The sequence below is a fragment of the Mirounga angustirostris genome, unplaced genomic scaffold (genome assembly GCF_029215605.1).
Source record: "Mirounga angustirostris isolate CCGP_5_RB_7025 unplaced genomic scaffold, mMirAng1.0.hap1 SCAF_13, whole genome shotgun sequence".
Classification (NCBI taxonomy): domain Eukaryota; kingdom Metazoa; phylum Chordata; class Mammalia; order Carnivora; family Phocidae; genus Mirounga; species Mirounga angustirostris.
This window is the reverse complement of record NW_026991721.1, coordinates 24,366,714-24,386,144: the sequence shown is the minus strand read 5'-3', so window position 1 is coordinate 24,386,144 and position 19,431 is coordinate 24,366,714. Positions and strand designations below refer to the sequence as shown.

The 19,431-nt window shown below is 41.0% G+C and overlaps 1 long non-coding RNA gene across 2 annotated transcripts in view; it reads left to right on the top strand.

Annotated features, from left to right (window-relative positions):
- The window catches only part of LOC135362338 (uncharacterized), a 59,551-nt gene that overhangs the window by 15,489 nt on the left and 24,631 nt on the right, over positions 1–19,431 (top strand). For both annotated transcript variants that reach the window (XR_010406900.1, XR_010406899.1), the window contains one exon: positions 1,393–19,402. This is a non-coding gene — a long non-coding RNA (uncharacterized LOC135362338). The remainder of the gene's footprint in view (positions 1–1,392; positions 19,403–19,431) is intronic.

Here is a 19,431-nt window from a genome sequence, read left to right as displayed (position 1 = left end):
GGACAACCTCCAGTTGACCTGCCTCCCCGCTTCCTCCAACCCCAGCTTCCTTGTAGCTGAAGATGAGGCTGGGTAAGGAAATGAGTAGCCTGAGAAAGCATAGCAGGATGTGAGTAAATTAAAGAATTGGGTTTTTTCCCTTGGGTTTTTAGGCAGAGGGGAACCTACCTACTATAAAAACTTAAATAAAAAGTACCAACATGAATGAATGTAGGGGCAAGCCCAACACTGTGATACCATTTTTGCTCTAAGTGGATTACCCACTGAGGGAATTTCCTCCCTTAAAAAAAAAGGAGGGGGGAGGGGGTTAGAAACTACTGCTTTCACCATTCTACCTGTGCCTAATTTCCCACTCTTCTAACATAGGGCTGTGGACACTAATCAAAGAGAATACTGTCATCGTGCTAGGTGGTTGAGGAAACTAATGATTTGATACTGGAGCCTTTATTTGAAAAGGAAAGCAAACTGCTGCAGTTGACCTGGGCCAGGCACTTGAATGCCAGGCAGAGGGGACCCATAAGGATGAGGTTGCAGTGCAGGAGTAGACCACTCTGTGACTAATGAATGTGGTGGCCTTCGTTGCTCAGAGGGAGAGGGATCTAGCTTTGGAGTTGCCTGCCTCGAGCACTACAAAACCCAACCATTTGGGGCATTTCACCTGCTGACTCTGTCTTGAGGGATAGAGCTGGTGAAATATCTCAGTAGCCCACATTCTAGATCCCTGTTTGTTGAAAGAAGTCAGCCAGCATCCTGACCCTACTCAGGTTCCTGATTACTTTGAATTAGGTGGCCTGGAAAGCCCCCGAGATTTCACTGTCTGATTTCTGGGAGTCAAATGAAAGAGAAGCTTAGCAACAGAATCCCCAAGGAAAATACAAAAGTTAGTAGCTTCCAGGAGTAGCTTTTCGGTGTCTGGACTTAGCATCTACCTGCGGCCAATGCCATTACAAATCATGCCCTTGGTTTGGGGAAAGGCATGGAGGGCAGTGTAACTTTTACTTTCCCTCTGAGGTTTATCTGCCTGAGAGAGATGTTGCTTCTTTTACTGTTGTTGCTTTGAAACACAATTGTCTTTTGTTTTGCTCTTGCCATGGAAACTAATAAATAAAGAGAAGCATGATTTCTTAATGGCCTCCATCTTCAGATGCACTTCTCTGTCCAATTACCTGAGAGAGCAGACAGCTATTTGGAATAAAGAAAAGGGGGGAGGGAAGGTGAGTATTGGAAGCACTGGTCAATATAAGTCTGGAAAACGATGTAGTCTTAAGTCACTTTCTGACATTTGGTGTGCTTTTGTTTGTAAAAGATAGTGTGTGCATTATACTTTTTTTTTTTTTAAGAAAATTGAGTTAAATCCAATTATTTCTTGTGTTTTGGCTATCCTTCATGTAGCTTTCTTTAGGGGAATTGTGCACAATTACTTTGACATGGTGTCACGCAGACTCATTCCAATGGAATCCAGTTAGACGGTCCTAAGACTTCTGCTCCAGCTGTGGACATGTGTTTTGATTTACATTGTGCTTGGATGGACCATGTGTATGCTTCGTTCCTGTGGAAGACGTAATTTGCAACAGAAGACTTGGAATAGAAGCATCTTTCTTGCAAAATTATTAAAAAAAAAAAAAGATTTCCTTATTTATTCCAAAATCTTCAACTACCCTTTAGATAGGTACCATTTCAAGTAGTTAACCCGGTGTGATTCTCAACCCTGGGTCTATAACAGCCTCACCTGGGTGGAACATTAATCCCTTCCACTTCATCCAGGAGATGAAGATTTCATTCCCAGAGACTCCCAGTATGTCTTAGGTGGGGGCCTTGGGATGGATGGATGGATGGATAGATAGATAAATAGATAGATAAAAAAAAAAAAACAAAAAAACACTGATGATCTTGAGGCTCAGCCATGGTTGAGAACCACTATGTTAAACAATGTGGTCTTTTAAAGGCAATTTGCTTTAATGATAAATAATAGATACACCTAAGGACAGCAAGAGAAGATGCTCACAGAAATAACAAATAATGCCCATGGTCACAAGAGGGCTTGCTTCATGATTATAACCAACTGCTCCCTTATTTCATGGACTAGTTTTGACTTTATATAAAGGTAAGTGCTATAAAACTCTGTAAAATTCCATTATGTTTTTGAGATCAGACACATGGGGCAAAGTCACCTCCAGCTGGTAAAAAAAAAAAAAAAAGGACCACCATTTTACTGACTAAATTGAGGCTCACATGGAAAGCTGGTGTCCATTAGTCCACAAATAAGTGGTTAATTATCTGGCTAGTGGTTGGCTGGTTCCTGGTAAATACAGCCTCAGTTAGAGATAGACCCAAGATTAATGGGGTTGCTCGGCATGTACAACAGATATACAATCTGGTAACAGCCACTTACCCTCTGCTAGCTACCCTTCCCATGCTTTACTAACATCACCTCAAAATACCTCTACAAGGTAGGTGGTATTCCCATCTTATAAATGCGAAAATAGGTACAGACATCTGCCCACCACTGAGTTGGTTGCCGGGATTGGAAATCAGATCTGCATGGCCCCAAAGCCACGCTGCAACCACTACACCATCTGGTCTCATCCCTGCCCTGCAGAGGGGGCCATATTGGAACAGCAAAGACCACGGGGCTGACAGCCAGGCAAGCACTCCAGAGAAATATGACAGACTTTCACACAAGATGTGTTCATGCGACACGTTATAGCAAAAGGCCAAATATTCTTGTAAACAGGGCAGTGATGACTGAAGAACTTTATTAAAAATATTACAATAAACATGTACAGTGGAGTGTTAACATCTGTTAAAGCTAGGTGATTTTATTGACCTATTTTTCTGTATGTTTGAAATATTTCATTGCTCATCATTGTTGGGCGAAGGGAAATGGAAGCAAGCTGATAAGCTCTTCTGCATTATGAATTAATCAGATAGTTTTGCAAAAATTGGACCAGATATTTGCTGATATGACCTCAACAAAGAGAGAAGGTAGGGAAAGGAATGTTTGCTAATTAACTACCAAGGAAAGAGAAATGTGAGAAATAATTAAACCACCTGGTTCTCTGTGTGCCTCCAAAGCCTTCTCCCCATGTATCTCTTCCAGCTAATGGCTGAGAGCAATTAGCCAACAATACATCTAGTAGAAAAGAGATCTTGTTAAGTTTTGAGCTCCATGCCAATTGTGGGTGTACTGTTTTCACAAATTACATTAGTGCTCATGGACTGGAATTGCAGTGCTTTACATATTCAAAATTAGACCAGCTGTGCCCAGTGGTCGTTCGGTCTTTGGCGTGAAACTCAAAGGCAGTCCTTGGCTAGGAGAAGAGTCTTCTGGATTCCAGCAGCTTTTGTTCAACACAGGGCATATCTTATTTACACTTCCTTCCAAGTTCAGTGTGACACAGGAGATTGTGTTTTGATTTTGACTCTTGGTCCATGAAAATCATAAATGAAGTTCAAATTCCTACCTTTGCACTTCAGAAGACCTGGCACATCTCAGCCAATGTGGTTGCATGTGCAGTATATATGAGGAGTAGCCTTTTATGTCTTAATGTGGGCACATTCTTCTTTCAATCCCACCTAGGGTTACGTAGATGCTGAGGCTTCTTCGGCAGCGGATTTGTATCTTCGGGTTTCTGAGTGGTTGGTGATTTCGTGTGACACTCTTCATGGAGAGTAAATGCCAAACGTATTTTGTGCATCTTATCATCATCAATTTGTCTTGAGACACAGAAGTTTAGTATTTAATTTTTCACTAAATGTACACTTTCAGTTTAGTTAAAAATTTATGACTTTTTGTTGCCAAAAGAATTTATTGCAGGGGCGCCTGGGTGGCTCAGTGGGTTAAGCGTCTGCCTTCGGCTCAGGTCACGATCTCAGGGTCCTGGATCCTGCCCCGCGTCAGGTTCCCTGCTCAGTGGGGAGCCTGCTTCTCCCTCTCTCTTTGCTCCTCCCCCTGCTCATGCTCAAGCGTGCTCTCTCTCTCTCACACACACACACACTCTGTCTCTCAAATAAATAAAATCTTTAAAAAAGAATTAAAGTATTGCCAAACAATAAAATAAATGGTTGTAGATTTATACTCTATGATTAATGACAAAATCACTGCACGAGGCCATTATGACTACTCCATAGAAATTCTTCAGTAGAATTGGGCAGCCGCTATTTCCCGCACATAATTCGTAAATCCCTAACCTATGATTTCCATTTTCCTCTGACCTCAGTGAATGGTGGCCTGGCATTGTCATCCATCTCATAGACTTTGGCAAGTCCCGCACACAGCTAACTGCTACATCAAGGGGCCAGCAGGGATGGGAACAGCATCAAACGGGGGTCCCACCATCACTGGAGACCAGAAGGAATTAAATTGTCCCTCACCCCCTCTATCTGAGCTCTTGAATAAGACATGTTAATTATATTGAGTAGAAGCCTGATTCCACTTGCATGCAATTCTGCAACAGGTAAAACTAACCTATGGTGGAGAGAAATCTGAGCATGTGTTGCCTCTGGAGCGTGAGGGCAGAGATGGCTGGGAAGGGGTAGGAGGGAAATTTCTCGGGTGATGGTCATGAACTATAGCTTGGTAGGTTTGGGTTAAACATCTGTATGCATTTGTCAAATCTCAGTGAATGTATACTTAAGATTTGCACATTTCATTGTATATAAATTATATGTGAAAACACCATAATATGCATGATGAAGTATTTGGGGTGATGTGTAGGTAGATAAGGTGATAAGGTAGATTGATGGATGAAGAGAATAGATATATATGTGAAAAAATAAGCATAAGAAAATGGTAATGATAGAATGTAGGTGGTGGATATACAGTGCTCACTATGAAATTATTTCAACTTCTTATTTGCTTGAAAATGTTTATAATAAAATGTTGGGGGATTAAGCAACTTTCATGTGTATAGTGGTCCAGAGGGTAGAAAGGACGCCCCTTGTCTGTTCAGCTGCATCTGTACCCACAGATAACAATTCTCATTAGTATATTTTACACACACACACACACACACACACACCATATTTAAAGGAGCTACACCAAAAATTTAGCCACAGTTACCTTTGGATGGCAAACCACAGATCTTTTATGTATTTTCTTATTTTTGTTGGCCTATATTTGTCAGTTTTCTACAATGAACATTTGTTTATTATGCCGTATTATAAATTTTCAAAGGTGTTCTTTTTTTTAACTGCTTTTTAATAAAAACAAACATTTTTTTTCCCACTTGGGTAGAAATACTTTATATTGACTTTTGGGTTAACCTCTGCCTCTTGAATTACTTTTCCGTGGAGCATACTTGGATAATTTTTCAAATTGTGGTAAGAGGCACATAACAGATAATTGAGCATTGTCACCATTTTTAAGACTACAGCTCAGCGGCACTAAGCACATTCACAGTGATGTGCCACCATCACCCCCATCCGTCTCCAGGACTTTTTCCATTGTGCACAACTGAACTCTGTGTCCATTAGATAGCTATTCATTTTTCCCTCCCCACCCCCAGCCCTTTTCAACCACCATCCTACTTTCTGTCTCTATGAATTTGACTACCCTAGGTACCTCATGTGTGTGGAATCCTACGGTATTTGTCCTTTAATGACTTGCTTACTTCACTTACCATATATCCTGAAGGTTCATCCATGTTGGAGCATGTGTCAGGATTTCCTTCCTTTTTTTTTAAGGTGGAGTGATATTCCATTGTATAAGTATTTGCTATTTTGTTTATCAGTTCATCTCTCCATGGACACATCACTTTCACCTTTTGACTCTTGTGAATAATGTTGCTATGAACATGGGTACATAAATAGCTCCTTGATTCTCTGCTTTCAGTTCTTTGGGGTGCATACCCAAAAGTAAAAATGTTAGATCTATCTTGAATTCTTTGAGGAGCTGCTATAGTGTTTTCAATGGTGGTAGCACCACTTTGCATTCCTACCAACAGTGCACAGAGTTGCAATGTCTCCATAACCTTGCCAATGCTTGTCATCTTCTATTTTGTTTTATAATAGCATCCTAATGGATATGAAGTGTTATCTCATTGTGGTTTTGATATGCATTTCCCTAATGATCAGTGATGCTGAGCATCTTTTCATGTGCTTATAGGACATTTGTGTATCTTCTTTAGAGAAATCTCTTCTTTCCAGTCCTCTGCCTATTTTTAATTGGGTTGTTTGTCTCTTTGTTGTTGAGTTGTAGGCATTCTTTGTATATTCTGCATCTTAACCCCTTATCAGATATATAACTTGCAAATATTTTCTCCCATTCTTTGGGGTGCCTTATTACTCTAGTTGATTGTGTCCTTTGATGTAGTCCCATTATTTTTTTCTTGTTGTCTGTGACTTTAGTGTTATAGCCAAGAAATCATTGCCAAATCCAATGTCTTAAAGCTTTCCCCCTATGTTTTGTTCTAAAAGTTTTAAAGTTTTGGTCTTATATTTAGGTCTTTGACTCATTTTGAGTTATTTTTTTATAGATGATATAAAAAAGGGTTCACTTTCATTCTTTTGCATGTGGATATCCAGTTTTCTCAGTACCATTTATTGAAAAGAATGTCCTTTTCCCATTGAATGGTCTGAGAACTGCTGCCGAAAATCATTTGATCTTCTATGTGTTTCTGAACTCCCTATTCTATTCCATTGACTATTTGTCTGTCTTTATGCCCACCTCACACTGTTTTGTTTACTACAGCTTTGTAATCAGTTTTGAAATTAGGACGTGTGAGACTTCCTGGTTCTTCTTTTTCAAGATTGTTTGGCTCTTTGGGGTTCCTTTAGATTTTATATAAATTTTATGGATTTTTCTATTTCTGGAAAATACATCATTGGGATGTTGAGAGGGATTCAATGGAATGTTGAACCTGTAGATCACTTTGAATGGTATTAACAACATTATGTCTTCTAATTCATAAACACTGGATGTCTTTCCACTTATCGGTGCCTTCTTAATTTCTTTCAGCGATATTTTGGTATTTTTCAGTGTTTAAGTCTTTTGCCTCTGTGGTTAAGTTTATTACTAAGTATTTTATTCTTTTTGATGATATTGTGAGTGGAAATATTTTCTTAATTTCCTTTGAAATTGTTCATTGTCAGTATATAGAAATGCAACTGATTTTTGTGTGTTGATTTTGTATCCTGCAACTTTGCTGAATTTGTTTACTAGTTCCAACATTGTGTGTCTGATATTTAGGGTATCTACATAATCATGCCATCTGCAAACAAAGATAGTTTTACTTTTTCCTTTCCAGTTCAGATGCCTTTTATTTCTTTTTCTTGTCTAATGGCTCTGGCCAGGACTTCTAGTATTGTGTTGATTAGTAGTGGCAAAAGTGGGCATTCTAGTCTTATTGCTGACCTCAGAGGAAAACCTTTCAGTCTTTCACCATTGAGTATGGTATTAGCTGTGGGATTTTCATATATGCCCCTTATTATGTTGAGATCATTTCCTTATGTTGAGGTCATTTCCTTCTAGTCCTACTTTGTCCAGAGCTTTTTCTTTATTGTGAAAGGGTTTTGAATTTTGTCAAAGGCTTTTTCTGTCCTATTTGTGAACATCATTTGGGTTTTCCCCCCTTCCTTTGGTTAATGTAGTGGATTATGCTGATTGTTTTTCATATATTGAACCATCTTTGCACTTCAGAAATAAATCCTACTTGGTCATAGTGTAAAATCCTATAATATGCTGTTGGATTCTGTTTACTAGTATTATGCTGAAAATGTTTGCATTAATATTCAATATTGGTCTATGGTTTTCTTTTCTTGTGGTTTGTCTAGCCTTGTTATCAGAATAATGCTGGCCTCATAGAATTAATTTGAAAATGTTTCCTCTTTTTCTATTTTTTTGGAAGAGCTTGAGGAAGATTAGTGTTAATGCTTCTTTCAGTGTTTGCTAGAATCAACCAATAAAGCCATCTGGCCCTGAGCTTTTCTTTGTTAAAAGGTTTTTGGTTATTAATTCAATCTCTTTTTTAGTTAGGGTTCTGTTCAGATTTTCTACTTCTTCATGATTCAATCTTGGTAGGTTTTGTGCTTCAGGAATTTGCCCATTAAATACAAATTTTAAAGAGGTAATCAATGGTATAATTGGTGAGAAATTTTGCTTTCACTCTTATCCATTCAGCTCCTCCCTTCTTCCACAGGTAACCAAAGAATATTCATTTGTTGGGTAGCTTTCCAGTGTTTTATATACTATTACTATAAACTGAAGATATACCCGTTTTCCCTCTTTCCCTCCCAAAAGTTTTTTTTTTGTTTTTGTTTTTGTTTGTTCAGGGTTTTTTTTGTTTTGTTTTTTACTTAAGAATGTATTATGATGCTCTCTCCATTGTGAGCTTCCATTGTGTGAATGAACCATTACTTTATTGTTGAATGAAATGTCTCTGGATTTAGAATTTTTTTTAAAGATTTATTTATTTATTTGAGAGAGAGAGAGTGCACCAGGTTGTGGGGGGGGGGAGGGAGGAGGGGAGAGAGAATCTCAAACAGACTCCGCACTGATCAAGGAGCCTGATGCAGGGCTCAATTCTGTGACCCTGAGATCATGACCTGAGCTGAAACCAAGAGTTGGATGCTTAACCAACTGAGCCACCCAGGCACCCCTGTATTTAGAATTTTTAAATGACAGAACTGCTGCCTCAGCATTTTAAAGATACTATATCATTGCTTACTGGCATGCGTTGTTGCTGATAAAAAATCAGGGATCCTGAGCCAGGTGCTTTGCATACATTGTTGTTTTCTTCAGTCATCATACAAACCCCATTTTATAAATAAGGGGACCAAGGTTTAGAAAGTCTGACAAGTTTGTTCACAGTCACACAGCCAGTAATCCTGATTGCTCATTACTTTTCAAGTAATCTCTTTTATTTCTGGTTGTTTTTCATTGTCTTTGACATTTTTCATTTTCCTCACAAATTGTTTAGGTGTGCATTTATTTTTATTTATCCTGATCAAGACTTTTCTGTACATTTTCTGAGAACTGAAAACTTGTGTCTTTCTTCAATTTTGGAAATTTCTGATCTATTATCTTTTTTTAAATTATCACTTTATCCCCATTTTCTCTCTTCTCAATTTCTACCTTTTGGAGTTCTTATTAAACAAAGCCTGATACATTGTAAAAATCCAAAAAACACCATTTATATTAGATTCCTGGTGAATGGAATAACCTTTAGAATCATGCATCATGGCAGCCTGATTTTGTATCTGCTGATTTTCTCAATCTAGCTTTCATATTTCCTATCTGTTCCTTTGTATTTGCCATCTGCTCTCTGTGATATAATCCGTGTAGTTTCCTCAGCTCTGTCTTCCAATTCACTAATTTTCTCAGCAGCTCTAATATCCTGTATATTCTTTATTTTATTGACTGAATTTTCTTTTGATTCTTTTGCAAATCTGTCTTTTCTTTTGCTGTACTGTCCTTTGCTTTCACTATGGATCTTATTTCTTCCTTCCTCCATTCTTAAAACTCTTTAGTTATTTGAAACATACTTATTTTTTTTGTCCCTTCTAGATTGTTTTACCAAGTTCAACACCTGAGGTGCTAATTCTTTTGTTTATGAAACCTGATGACTCTCTCTAATGGTATTTACTTACTCACATAGTTTATCATTTTTCCTCTTTTGATGTTGTGAGCTTATCTTCAGCAGAAGGCCCATGTCTGTTTTAGTTTCTGCTTCTAGGGCTTTCAGTGGTTCTATACCTGTTTTATACTAATTCCTTGGGTAGGCTTTTCATCCAACATAAGAGATATAAATTCAAATACCACACCTGTGTTTTCTTTTTATTTTTTTTTTAATTTTTTAAATTTTATTTTATTGTGTTATATTAGTCACCATACATTACATCATTAGTTTTTCACACCTGTGTTTTCTATAGGCTGGGAGTGTTTATATCTCAAGTGCAACTCTTTTCTTCAGCTATGACCTTGGCACACGCCAGGCTTCCTTGATCTGTTTTTGCATTTTTATACAAATAATTGTATTTTCATACAATAGATAAACTCTTGAAAATTTTCATGAAAATCAGTCATCTTTTAAATGCTATCGTAGATGTTTTCAAAACTAAATAATCACCTTCTAAGTGATCCAACAAGTAGGGTGTTATTTTAAATTTAATTTGGTATTGCCCATTTACCTAAGAGGGGAAGTGAATGGCCTATCTTCCTGGACCCTCTGTACCCACACCACCCACCCTCAAACAGCAAGTTCAGCAAAAGTTTGAATGTTCCAGTGACTCTCACCTGTCATTAAAACTCACTGCGAGAAAAACAAGCTAAGGTTTTGGATTTGCAGATGAATTCAGAGGTAGCTTGGGAGTTTGAGATTTTCTAACTGTGGGTCCCCTAGGCCCTCTTTTTTGGTGGGGTTGACAGCTTCTTGTGAAAAGCCAAGATGCCTCTGCTTGGGGTGTGGCTCCCAAATTTGTGTCTGTAAGTGGCATGACTCATTTGTTGGGCTCACTTAATATAAAGTGGTGGGAAGTTGTGGGAAGTGAGCTACTTACCAGGAGAAAAATATAGTACTTTGGGGATTTCTAATGGCTTTCCTGAGACAAGGTGTCTGCTGAGCTGAACCGGCATTAGCACTTTGCATGGGTGGGTTCTGTGTCTGACAGAAGACCTGGAGCTGGTATCATCTGGTGATTTCCACTAGGGAGGAAGCTCACACTGACTGAACACCATGTGTGGGATCCTGAGCCAGATGCTTTGCATGCATTATTGTTTTTTTTTTATGTTCATACAAACCCCATTTTGTAAATAAGGGGACAAAAGTTTAGAATATTTGACAGACTTATTCACACTCACAAAGACAGCAAGTAGGTAATGGAGCTGGGATTTTAAAATTCATTCTCCCTCTGCATCCACGGGGCCTGGAAGGATGTACAATAAACTCATGAATTCACTTCATTGCTGGGAAAGTATGTGAAGGGCTTAAATTAACAACTGTACTTCCTTAAGAAAAATTAAAGAGAAATTGTGTGCGGTGAAGGGAATTTTTTTTCTAGCAAACATTTTTTATCACTTTGTCTGTACTTCCTGTGTCTGATGCTCTGTCTTCCTGGTGAGACTGGGCCCAGCATGAATATTCTTGTGCTCCATAAATCTTACTTGTCTCCAAGAAATTCTCTCCGTCCCTGTACCAGGCTGAATTCTGATGCCCAGGATGAGCCCAACAGACGTCAAATTAGTGTGTCATTTTATGAGTGAGAGCCTCTGAGCTAACTCCCATGAGCCATGACTCACTGGACTTCTAATTATAACTTGTCCTGGCTCCTCAGATAATGGATTTGTCTCAATGGTTTCCAGGGACAGATTAGATCAATCCTGTATTTTGTGAGTCTTGGGTATTCAGCCAACCCATGTTGTTCTTTGTGTAAATGGAGGAGAGATTGACATGCACTCCAGAGTTTGAGTGGGGCCTCTAAAGTTTTCACAGTAACTTAACAATACCTCTTAGCAGGTGTGCCCAGGGTTCAGATGTCAGTGGTAGAGTTTGGTAGTTCTGCTTCAGGTCTCAACACTAGAGTGTACAAGTCCTAAAAGAGCTTTGGCACCACGAGGACATGAATACCCCATGGCCATGATGGTGGTGATAGGTAAACAGACTTTAAACCCCACAGAACCAGCAACTCAGGGAACACCATAGGCAAGAGCAGTGGGGGAAAGAAAGGGCAGAGCACAGCAGGAGAGATAAGATGTCATCTGACCTGCGGAAACTGACAGAAGTCCCATCAGCATATGTGGAGCATCTTTGGGTTACCCTTGGGAGTAACTGGGGAGAACACAAGGGCCTCTGAAACCCAGGCTGCATTGACACCAAGTGCTGAGACTAGAAGGGACCCGAGAGGCTGTCCACTTAATTGGCCTGCTTTACAGACCAACCACAGCTCAGAGAGGCTCAACAGTTTTCCAACATTGCACAGCTAATTAGAACTCACTACTTTCCAGCCCCCCAATTAACACCTTCAATGTCCAATAAATATCCAAGTTTTTTCTCCAAAATTAAAAGATTTTCTTGTGTTTCCCATTCAGTTGACTAAAACTGAAGGAGTGTTTTGGGGCCATTTAAGAAGATATGGACAGGATAATCCAGTGGTATGTTTCCAACTGTAGCAGCTTCAGAACATGATGCCACGTCTAAAGCTCTGGATCTCTACCATTCATACAGAACTTTTTATAGCATGATCGAAGCTCAGGAGTCAGAGGATGATCCTGCTCTGAGCCCTTTCCCTTTCTGTCCTGCCTATTGCCACTACTTCACCTCCACACCACAGATGCCTTATCAACACCTATCGAATCACTCCCTGGGATAGCTTGTGATGGGGTGAGGGTGAGGAAGAACCTGAAGAAGGGCAGAGGGACCTGGGAACAAGTCTCAGCCTGAGTCAAACTTGAAAGAGACCAAGACCATGTGCTGAGTATAGAGGGTCAGAGTCCAAGTAGAACCTCGAGAGCAGGGCAGAGTTTGAGGGAGAATAGGAACGACCAAGAGAGGAGGGTCTAGGCCTAGAAGAGCAGAGAGTTATCTTTTCTTTCTGGTGTCAATACTCATCAGCTAATTAGAGCTTCCAGAGCAACAGATTAGGGACCAAGCTTGGTGGGATGGCTCTGTGACAGGCCAGTGGTGTCTGCTCTGGACAACAAAGGAAGAGTAAATGCTGTATATTTGCAGTATATGGTAGCATTGCCAAATGGTTAAGAGTGCAAGCTCTGCAGACCTTCTCATCGCTACCCCTCATGACTGGTGACCTTGGACAAGTCACTTACCTCTTCAATTTCTCATTTTCCTGATTTGTAAAATAGGACAAAAACCCATAAATATGTTGTGAACATCAAATGCAATAACAAAGGAACATGGTCTAGAACAATGCCTGAGACACAGTCAGCACTAAATAAATGTTAACTAATTGCAGTGCTATCCCTGCTCTTGGACTATTACCATGAATTGCTTTGGGGTATCTGCGATATGTAAGGATGAGGAGTGCATTTAAAAGGAAAAATAAAATAAGGTGAAAACAGAGAGGGAGGCTCTTAACTATAAGAAACAAACTGAGGGTTGCTGGAGGGGAGGTGGGTGGGAGAATGGGGTTATTGGGTGATGGGCATTGAGGAGGGCACGTGATGTAACGAGCACTAGTGTTGTATGCAACTGATGAATCCCTAAATTCTACCTCTGAAACTAATGATACAGTGTATGTTAATTAATTTGAATTTAAATTTAAAAAATTAATAAAAAATAAATAAATAAAAATAAATAAAAGGGTGTTAATTGGACATAGCAAACAGGGTGTTAATTGGACAACTTTTCTCTCTTTTTCTTTTTGACAATACCTGAGGCATTTTGAACCTAAAGTATTTAAAACAAAACTTAAAAGTATGTTTTGAACTGAATGCTGGGGGGGGTCTGGGGGGGATGCTCTCAAAACAATGTGGATTTCATAAAAACAGCCTCCACCTAATCCACATTGGTGCTAAGTATGGGCTTTTGTTTAAACCACTGGTGCTGCTTAATTAGCTTACTCTATGGTTATTTTTAATCTGCAAACTTTTGAAAATCTTCCCCCTGCCCTGGAATTGGGAAATGTGGGGATCGGAGTGAAGAAGCTTTAACCAAGCAGGCTTGGACCTCAGATTGTGTAAGACTTTGCTGTGTACAAAGCAAATAGGGATTGAAGCTGGCTTGACCTCTTCTCTGAACTCCACTTGGTTGCCCTAAGACCTGGCAGCTCACGGGTCCACCACTCACTTCAGGTCTGTCAACCAGAGGCTGTTTGTTGGCTCACACCCTGTGTACTTCAGTCCAGGTGGGGAGGAAGTGTCCTCTCATTCTCTCCTGCCCCTTTACGCTCTCTTGCTAACCAACCTCTCTCTCTCTCATCCTCTCTTATCTCAGCCTACATTCCGGGGTCCACCATTATAATCACTCCCTTGCAAATACCCCCAACTCCCCTGCCTCACCCTGTGCCCTATTCGTCTGGCAAAAGCCCAACTCATCAATGAATCCTACCTTCTACCTCCCACCTTCTCTATGCCTCTATCTGAACAACTAGACATCACAGGAGAAAATCAAGGAATGAAGTTCACTGGTGTCACTTAAAATTCATGATCAAAAGTCTCAAAACAATCCTCCCACTTTTCTCTAGAAGTCTAGGCTTTGTAGTTCCCAGGTGACTATTTTGTACTCTCTTCCTTTACCTTTTCTGGGGGTCCTGCCTGTCCCATACTTCACTAAGAAAATATAAGTGACCAGACATGTCCTACTTTCATTCCCCTAACAAAAAAACTACAAACCTGTCTACATGGCATCCATCTCCTCTTAACCTCCTGTTTCAAAACACAAATTGTCTCCCATTTCACCAAAGACCACTCTCTCCTGCCTCCTCTCTTCTCTCAAGGACTTTGGTGCTTTACCTACGGCCTTCCTTCCTGCATCCCCAATGTTTCCCCTTCTGCCATGTTATTCCCATCATTACATAAATATAATGTAATAGTATTTATCTTAAAAAAACAACAGTCCCCCATTAACCTAACAGCCCCCCCATCAATTCTGCTCTTCTTAGCCAAAATTCCCCCAAATTCCCACATACTCTATTGCATATCTTCCCCTGCTTAAGCTTCAGTTCAGTCCAGACTGCTTTCCATTCCCACTTCTTAACTGAAGTCATTTTTGTGAAAGTCATTGTCAGTCTGTAAGCCTCCTGGGAGCTTCCCCAGGTGTAACCTGAAGCTGGCCTCCCTATGCAGAGGGCAGGAAGAGACCAAAGAAAGAGGCCACCACTCCAGGGTGGAAAGTGGCAGTTTTAATAAGCAAAGGGGACATACTTGGGCAGCAGCAAGATGAATGGACCCTGCTGCTGAATCTGCTAAGTTTATAAAGGGGCCTTAGTTGGCTTCAGTCATGAATATTGCACACAGACACCGTTCTCAACACCACTTCACCATCTTACGGCCGTGTCCTTGTAGCAGCCTCAGGGAGAAGGAAAGGCAAGTGGCACTCACATCCCCCCAGTATCCTAACCCCCCCAGTATCCTAACCCATAGGGTATACAAGGTCAGCCCTGGACCTTTCCTATGGACATACTCATTTCAAGGCGTTAAAGGCTGTCTATGTTGGTGGAACCATCTCTATGTTGATAGCTCCCAAATTCATATGTCCCACTTGGGTGGATAGTTCTCATGAGGTCTAGACTATAATAATATTAACAATAGTAGCAACAGCAAAAGTAACTAAAACCCAACTGTTGACCACATGCCAGGCCTGTTTGAAACGCTTTACATGATGGAATCATTGATCTTCATCACATACCTTTGGAGTAGGTACATTGTAATCCTCATTTTATCAAAAGGGGGACAGAGACAGAATGCTTGTGTGTTTTGCAGTCCACAATTGGTAAATAGTAGACCTGGAATTTTAAACTGTGCAATTGATTTTATCTACTAGACAGAAGTTTTAATGCCTATCCATCCAACGTGTTTTCATGATATGTTGCTCAAGACAGAAATCTGAAAGCCATCTTTGGATCATTTCTTTCTCTCGAGCTCCACATTTAATCTCTTTGGAATTCTTTGCTATTTCAGCTTAAAAATACATCTTGAATCCAATGATTTCTTTTCATTTCTCCAGTCATGACCTAGTCCAGGGTTTGTCTACGTTGGTACTTCTGACATTGGGCCTGGATAATTGTTTGGGGGGCTGTCATGTGCATTTTTAGGATGTTTAGCAGCATCCTTGGCCTCTACCCACTAGAGGCCAGTAGCACACTCTGCCCTCCCCCCTGCCCATCATGACCATCAAAAATGTCTCCAAACACGACTGCCAAGTGTCCCCTAGAGGACTGAATCGACTAACTGAGTTCAGGTCCTCACCCTTTCCTCACTGAACTATAATGATCTCCTACCTGGACTTCTTACTTCAAATTTTATTTGTATTATTATTTTGTTGTCCCCAAAACAAACAGAAAATGGAAATAAGATAATCATTATTCTTGTCTAAAATTCGTATTGCTTTCTTATTGAATTGGGAAAAAAAAGTTTGGAGGTTTATATTTACTTGTATGCTTTCAATCTCCCCTATAAGACTATAGGTCCCATAAAGGCACAGGCCATGTCAGTCTTGTTTACTGGGGTGTTCCTGATGTCCAGCACAAGACCTAGACACAGCCAGTCATTCAGAGAGGCGGATAAATGCACATCACTTAGAATGGTTGAATACGTTCAAAGACTTCCCCCAAAACCCCTGATGATGGAGCACCGTACAATCTTGGGAATACTGATGTGAGGGAGGGAGGGGCACTTAGCCACAACCAGGAGATTAATCAGAGCTGACATGGTTTGTCTTGGAAAAAAGGAAATCCTAGCTGGGCTACCACTGTGCATTCTCAAGCTGTGAGCTAGTTGGTCTCAGGTCAGCCTTCTTATTTCTGGCCCCAGTTACCCACTACTGGCCAAGTCCTTGGGTAGCATGGTTTTCCCCCTTTCAGTTTGTGGTTAGTAACTTGGGGGAAGTACCCCATTATCGGTTCTGCTGGGCCCCACGGCCAGGATGTTAGGAAACAGGAATTAAGTACAACTCCCCTGGAGCCATTTCAACAGCTGTGGTTTGTGCGGAAGTCCGCCTCTCTCAGAGCCCGCTTCAGGGTAGAGGAGATGCACAGCAAGGATGGTGTTTGGAGACTTCCTTCTTGGAGTACACTTGAGCATGCCCTGGGACGCGTGTGCACGCACGTGTGCATGTGTGTGCACTCAGGCGCTTGAAAGTGCACTAGCCATATCTAAAGCTAGGAGACTCTTTAAGCAATATTTAGCCCCATCTTCTCATTTAATAGGAGGAAATTTAGGCCTTGAGAAATTTGACTTACCTAATATCACACAGCTAGTTAGTGAAAGCTGGATTCAAATTGGAGTCAGCTCTCTTTCTACCATATCCAACGGTCTGGAAGTTTCATTTCAAAATACAACATTTGTGTGTGTGTGTGTGTGTTTTCTGATTAAAGAGTAATATGTGGATGAAGATTCAGAACTGCCATCCTGAATGCTCTGGGTTTGGTTAACCCTCGGAAGAACCACTTGCAGCTTCCCCTCCAAGGGGTAGCACTTGTCAGCACCCATTGCCAGAGGAAGCCTATCTCTGGGTGAAGTCCCAGCCTTGTCCTCTGACCTCACCTTAACCCTTGCGTCCGTACCCTGTTGATTTCAGCCATGACTAATTAACCACCAGCAGGCCTGCTGGGGTTCCTCCTGCAGCCCATTATCCATGGTCCTGCTTTGGCCACCTGGTCGATCCCTGCCATGACTCTAGTTCCCTTCACTACCCTAGTTCTTGTTTGTTCTGAACACATACGAGCAGGCTCCATACCTGTGGACCCAACCAACCCCTCAGCCCTTTTTATGAAACCTTGCTTATCAGCCCAGAGCGCCCCCCACTTGACCCGTCAAGAGAATGCAAGAGTCCAGACTGACCCCATCTTCCTTGGAAATACTGAGTGGTGTCCCCCTTCCCTGGAAATACTGAGAGGAGTGGCCACCACACAGGGTCCCAGCTGGTTTGTTTTTATTTTTCATTGACCTGTTTGACAACATATTAAATTTTGTGAGCCACATCAAATTTTTGTTGGAAGTGTCCAAGGGAATATTAGATATGAGCACAATGTATTTACTGTGCCAGAATTTGGCAGAAGAGACCAAATAATGTGAGATATGAACTACACTCTATAGCTCAAAGTGGGTCCTTTGAGATAAGGGTATTTCTTTCCTTTTTTTTTTAATTTAAATGCAATTAACCAACATTTTGTACATCTCCAGTTTTTGATGCAATGTTCAATGATTCATCAGCTGCGTACAACACCCAGTGCCCATCACATCATGTGCCCTCCTTCATGCCCATCACCCGGTTACCCCATCCCCCACCCACCTTCTTTTCTGCAGCCCTCAGTTTGTTTCCCAGAGTCAAGAGTCTCCCATGGTTTGTCTTCCTCTCTTATTTCTTCGAGATAAGGGTTTTTTCTTATATGTAAATCAGACCCTTAAAAGATCTGATTGGAGAGAGAGCTATACAAGAAGTGACTATAGATTTGTGTTTTTTTGGAGGAGATTGAAATATATGGTGGATGCTCACTATTTTCTTTCTTCCTTCCTTTTTTTTTTTTTTTTTTTTGGCTCTCCATCTTCCTACTCCCCTTTTGGGGGGATTTCCCCACCCCGATGTGTTTTGTGTTGGTAGAATCCAGTGCCCTACCTCCTCCCGTAGAAGCTGCAAGAGGGAATTTCTGAGTTCTGGCAGCGTGAGCTCGTAACCTCCCCTTACCCAATCAGATGCTCCTCTGCGGGACATGGAGTCTCTTGATCATGGCGTAGGCTGCAGGGACTCACAGAAATATGTTTATCGGCAGAAATGACAGCGACAGCAGAAGGAGGCGATACCTACACCACTGATAGCATCCACAGCATGTCTTGAACAAGTTCTTCCTAAGACCTGATCTTGATGGTGCTTAGTATTCCCTGTATCCCCAGATCTGCTCTAGTTTCTGCATTTCCCCGAGCCTCACTCTCTTGCCTCCCTGGTTTTTCTGTGAACGTCCCCAAACCCTTCCAACAAATGTCTTTTCTGCTTCAGTTTATCCAGAGTTGATTTCTGTGGCTTATGCTCAAGAATTCTGGATCATACAATATAGGGGAGGTGAATTAACCCTCAATTCTCAATGGCACAGTTAAGTCACTGGCTTTAGAAAAAAAAGAAATAGAAACAAGCAAAAAGCCAGAGAAGTGCCTGTAAAATCTCTGCTTTCCAAGGGGATGGGAGGAGTTGTGGGCACCGGTGGCTGTTTTCCTCAGATCTGCATGACCACAAAGATAAAATAAATTGAATGAATGAAGGCATGAATGAGTGAAATCATTCTTTAGAACAGTTTAACTCATCTTTGAGTTTCCTGCCCAGGTGGAGAAGTGGAGTTGGAAATGACTGTACCTACTACTATGAATTTTATGATACCATTTACCTAGGGGTCTTCCTTGGCAGCACGAATACTCTATCTGATCACTGTCTTGAGATGCAGAACCGGATTCTAGAAGTCCTGATTTCCTTCAGCTCTGCTTCCTTCACATGTTCCGGAAGAATGGCATCAGAAAAGGGATCTGAGGCAGCAACAGACCCTGTTTGGGAGGCAGATGAAGGCAGAAGAGAGATCGATTTGCCTCTGGTTACTTGAATCACTATGACTGCCTAGCACTGGGCTTATGTCATGTTCACAGATCAACCCTGAAACAGGCTTCCATACTGCTGGGAAGCTCCTGAGTTTGATGCTAATTCCCAAATATGGCTGAACATGTTGCAGAAGGAACATTAGATCATCTGCAGCACACCATCTGGAGGCCCTGTGGAAAGCAAATTCTTCTTTGAGACCTGGTGACCAGGTAAGCAGACTCCTTGCAGGAACCCTGTC